This window comes from Pezoporus occidentalis, unplaced genomic scaffold, assembly GCF_034315485.1.
Source record: "Pezoporus occidentalis ecotype Australia unplaced genomic scaffold, CSIRO_AGI_Poc_V1 ctg33, whole genome shotgun sequence".
Classification (NCBI taxonomy): Eukaryota; Metazoa; Chordata; class Aves; order Psittaciformes; family Psittacidae; genus Pezoporus; species Pezoporus occidentalis.
In genome coordinates, this window is record NW_026915268.1 from 779,515 (window position 1) to 785,514 (window position 6,000).

Sequence of the window (6,000 nt, forward strand, 5' to 3'; positions counted from 1 at the left end):
CCAAAAACTGAAGTCATAACAAAACACAGATCACATTTACATTTGCATCCCACTGCTTGATGTTATGCAAAAATATAGAGCAAAAGGAGATCTGTACTCCCTCACAAGAAACCTGCTTTATAGATGGGTATCTGTTGAACTCTTTTGTGACTTCCATGATCCTCATATTCAAAAAAATTAAACCGTTAATGCATGTATTCATGTAACATTTTTTTGAGGTATGAAAAAGACTATCACCTTAATATAGGCAGAAACTACATCAGATCTAAAATTCCAAAGAAGACACTGTATCACCTAGAAGTATGAATTCAAAGGTTATACTTGAGTGATGCCTTCAGCTGAAACAGAATTTCATAACCCATTATATGTTTGGGCTTTACAGAGTTCAGTTCACATGCATGCTATTCTGCAATTCAGGATCTCTCTCATGTACAGATTTTGTCTCCTATAATAAAATGATTTTTTATTTTTATTTTTTAAGAAATACAGTTTGGCAAGAAAAAGCCTTGGGTAAGAAAGACTGTTACTGCTTCTTTCTTCTATTTCACTTGGACAGATATAAAAGGGGAGAGCCTGGGGGGGCTGGCCTTTCTTTCTCTGCTTTTATTCAATTATATTAGAGCTGTGGCTCCACATTTTGGCACTAATTGAAAAAGACTCACCTTTGCAAAGGCTTCAGGGAAAGCAGTTTTGCTGTTCTACCCATTTTTCATCTTTTTTATTTTATCTTACTTGACTCTACAGAACAGAAATCAAATCCTGATCAGAAATGACCACAGTGCAAAGAACAAACTCTTCATCAAGTATTATGTGCATCTAAGCATAATAAGAAGAATCATTTCCGAACTGCATTTAGCTGCAGAAGTAGATCAGGATGGAGATACCAGACAGCATACAAACAAATTTTCAGGCAACTACTGGTAACGTTCAATGAGTGATCACGCAACACAAATAGCAAGAGCAAGCAGATGAAATGGATACTTCACAAACCACCCACTGCCTGAAGATTATTCACCAAAAATATTTGAGAATGGTAACCAAATGATCAAGTGGAATTAATCTGTGTGGGATTTTTTTTTTGTTTTTGTTCTGTTGGTTTTTAAAGGCAGATGTGGTAGTGTTGTCATCTAATCACAGTGATGAATCTGATCGATTTCCTCTGTCATAGCTTTTCTTGGATCGCAGCAACCTCAAAATAGAAAACTGTGAACATGCAAAAGGGAAGTAAAGAAGATAAAGAAATACTACATCTGATATAAGCCAATATCCTACATAAGTAGAAAGACATCTTTCTACTTCTGCCTTTAGTTTCTTGACCAAGATACTCTGCCTCAGAACATCTGATCCTCAAAATCTCACATGGGTGGCAGTTTTTCCATCAATTCTCTCTTTGCTTTCACACATAGCTAAGTTTTGTTTAAGACTTATCCTTCTTTCTCAAGGTCCTTTCCAACCCTAACCATTCTATGATTCTTTATGAGGTAGAAAATCCAAGAGGACCAATGGGAAGAATTAAGTGTTTTAACTGGTCCCTTCCTTTTCCTTACTAATTAACATTTGATTTGACAACAGTTCAGGAATGGAGTAAGTGGAAGGAGAGGCATAACTCAGTTGCAGATTCCCAAAGGTATAGAGTTGTAAGTAAATACTAGGCATGCTTGAGAAACAATCCAATGTTCCACTTACCAGAAAAGACTGACAGAGGATGGTGTTCCAGAAATGCAAACTTTGAATATTTTGGGCCAACGGGATATTTGGCCCAAACCAGGCCTAGCTTGCTGGCTTCATCAGGAACTCGCAACACCCAATCCATCCATATGCTGAGCACCTTGCAAGGATATGAAAGAATCTGATAACAGGTCTACCTTCCATATACCCTTACCAGACTAGAAGTGCCAAAGAACAATAGTAATTCAGACAATTACCACCACTCCAGTACCTCAGATCTCTTCTGCATTTAACAGAAATCCTTTCAGAATCACATTTCTCCTCTCTGAAGAAATACTCTTAAAGAACTATTAGAAAACAATTAAATGATGTCTCTGATACAGACAGAATGACCGCAGACATGCATTGCTAGGAATAAAAAAACCTGTCTACGCAAAATGCAGTCACCTGCTCCACTGTAATAACCATCACGGGGAAGACAGACTGCAGAAAAAAAATCTCCCACTCATTCTTTTTCCAACGCAGTTTATTTCCAAGCCTCTCCATGTGCTTTCCTACCCACTGTGATGAAGCTTCCCTAGAAGCCAGTTTCCTCAGTTGGTGGTCCAAACATAAGAGCCTTCATAACTAGCTGTGACCCTTTACGCAGGATGAAATAATATTTGTGTAAAAACGTTCTCTTTTTGCACTGCTTGTCTTCCTGGGGGAGGCATCATTTTAAAGGTTAAAGATATCCTCACATCTGGCCTTTGGTGATCTTTAAACGTAGGCTGTTTTCACAGCCCACTCCTGTAACACATGGATGTCAGGTTGACCAGCGAGAGGCAGGCATCTGCGCAGCTCTGCTTCCTGCTCACCCTCTTCACTAAGAGAAAGGTAGACACTCAATGCCTCTACGAATGACAATCTCTAGAATGACCTCAGGTAACAATTAACAGCTCCTGATACAAGAGATGTCTGACAATCAAAAATTCGAAGAAAACACCATAGCTAAAAGCAAAAAATAACAGATCCTTGTATAACCAAGGACAGAATTTCCAATTCTGAGCCTACCCCATCAGAGGGGGAGGAAGTGTCCGTCTACTCAAAAATGAGTTTTCTCTTAATTGAGGACATGGTGCCGTTAAAAAGATAAAAGGGCTGCTTCTCTCTTGGCTATCTCAGTGAACCTGCTGTCTGGTTATGAAACATTTCCAGCAGTATCCTATGCAAATCCAAGACAAGATTTTTAATGCAGTAGACAATGATCCTAATTATAGTTCACCTTTCTGTAAATATTCCAAATTAATAGTCTGAATTATCATGAACACTCCTGATTTTTCAGAAAAATTGGAAAAATCTATGAGGTCCAAAACTCAAAAGGCAACCTTGAAGAAATACCAAACCTAAGGTATGGATGAATTGATTACTCAGAAGAGCAGGGAAATCTGAAGTAAGGATGTCTGCTTCCCAATTGTGGCCATTCAGCATCTTCCCAGCTTTCCAGTAAAGTAGTTTGAATAGTTTAGAAGGATGATGACCTCTTCATTACTCTTCTATCTTGGCTACCCCTAGTTCAACAATCAAAAAAAAGCTAAAATCATTACATAAAGACATTACATCTCAACAGCCTATGCACAAAATAAAGGATTACTATTAATGCAGTTCTTTCTTGGCAGGCATACCCTCATGGTAATTGCCACACAACTTGATGCTGTAATTAACAGCAGCCTCTTCAAGGAGCTCAGAACTGTTTAAGTTTGGAGTTTCCTTTACCTTCTGGAACTAGACACACTATCCCATTCTGTGTTATAGCATCTTCCTGGCTAATCAGTTCTTAGAACTGCCACTAGAATTCGTCTGATGGGGAAGGGGGAGGGAGGGTGAGGAAAAGAAATATTTTAATTTCATTTTTAAGAAAATGAGATGTGCTTAATTGACCAAGGCCTGCAAACCTCCCAATCCATTTTTCTCCAGTCATATACATCCTCTGTTCCTTGAGCTGAATAGCTCAGTTGCAATGCTGGTGAATGCTGAGCCATAAGAACAGCATTTTCATTTTGATTTTACAACACAGCCATATAATCTACTTTAGCTATGGCACTTACATAAAAATATTCTGCTATAAACTGCAGATTACAGGGAAAGGAAGAGGGGTAATGCCTCCCCTGGCACAATTTGAGGCCGTTTTCTCTCATCCTATAGCTTGTTACTTTGGAGAAGGGACCAACACGCACTTTGCTACAACCTCTTTTCAGGTAGTTGTAGAGCAATAAGGTCTCCCCAAGCCTCCTTTTCTCCAGGCTAAACCACCTCAGTTCCCCAAGTTTTCCAGACTATGAACTCTATAGCCTTAATCAACCATTTTGTGGTGTCTTTTTTACATTTTTCATTGTTTAGTAAGCAGTGTACAAAATCTGAATGTTTTAAATCCTGCTGTGTCAACATCTAAAGGACAACAGTAGAATCTGAAACGGAATGGTGTGGAAAGGAGATGACCATGTGGAAACAGAAACATAAACTTAACATTTGCTAGAGGCCTTATAAATCCTACAAATCTGTCACTACAAAAGCAAACACGTTAGGGAATTCACCACAACAAACCAGCCTTTTGTCTAATTTTCATATTGCTGTCAATTAAAAACTAGGAAAAAAAATCCAGAAACAATTGGGAAACATCCCCTCCCCACCTCCTCTATCACAGATGAAAACGTGCCCAGTTTCCCTCCATTTCCATAGTCAAGTCTGTGGCTCCCTCTAAGGGCTAAAACGAGCACCTCCACAGCACAATCTGCAACTAGATCAGAACGATCATTTTCCTGAAGCTGCTACTCCATTACAAAGCATCACGTAGAGCAAGAATAAGGGTATGTTTTTCCAGATCTTCCTTTTTCATATAGGGCTAGTGTCAGTAAATCAGACTGTGAAGTGTTTTGGATCGTGGACTGGCTTTGCATATTTGTTATCATCTCTGTACTGGTTCAATACTGGTATTTCTACAAGGTACTGCCATAAAAAATAAAATAAAATAAAAAGCAACAAAAAACAACCAATAAAAAACCCACAATACAACAACAACAACAAAAAAAAGAAATCAACAAAAAACAACCAATAACCCCCCCCCCCAAAAAAAAAAGCCCCAACAAATGAGAAAACAAAACAAAAAAAAAAAACCAAAACCCAACCCTGAGGTCTGTATAGCAAAATAGGAATTAAACAAATTTAAAATTCAGCTTAAATGGAATGCAGTTGAAGAGATACAAATGTATTAATGAGAAAAGATGTCTTATACTGTCAGTCACATAGTTGTAAATTAAGTGATGCTAACTTGGGATTTTAATGGTACGACAACCATTTACAGTGGCAGGAATCTCATCAGATAGCTGGATTGGGTTTATTTTGTTTTTGTTTCAAAATTCAAATCTGTTACTTCTCAGCCCCTCAAACAAATTGGACAATCTCAAATACAGATAGCACAGACAGTAGGCACAGAACTAACCAGAGAAAGTAGCATTTTAAGTCCAGGGCTGCAGATAATACAGTGATCTGTCATTACTTCACTCTCCCAAGGCTAATTCTGTACTCTGCAACACTACTTGCCCTTCAGAAGACCTTACATCAGTGATCACTTTTGCTTGGCAGTATGGCAGTCCTACCCAGAAAGATTACTTTATGTTTACCCTTTTGTGTTCTGTGCTACAGATGTACACACTGTTACACTGGAGGCCGTAATACCTTCATGGTTCAGCACCATTTGTCAGAGACTTGGGGTGCTGGGTTGAAAGGGCAGCACTCCAATTTTTCCTTCAAGTTGATACTATTTGAAATAGTTGATACTAGTCGAAATTTGATATTTGGAATTCTGACCCTCATTACAAAGGTCTGAGATTAATGCAAGGTTATAAAATTTAAGTTTAGATTTTTTTTAATACCTCCATAGTAATAGACATGGATGCAACCCAAACTAGAACATTATGTATTTGATGTTTATTGCTATTAATACGCTCACAATAGCAAGATACATCAAAGAGCTGGCAATTCCCATCATAATTTTTCAAATGGAGGATTAAACATCCACCATTAAAATAATTCAGAGTGCAAAATAGTAACGTAAACCAAAGATAAAAAAAAGTCAAGCTTCCTTGAGAGAGTTCATCTGAGAAAACTTGGCACATAGGCTTGCAAGTAACAACTAGTGTCCCATAAGCCAAGCACTGTAAAGAGATACTTCACAGAGGAGGGGCAGAAAAAGAAGGCAAAACACACATACACTGCAGTTAACTAAGAGGTCTTGGTACTCCACCATCCGCTCACTTGGATTGTGCTGTCTAATTCAATTGGTGTATATCTTAT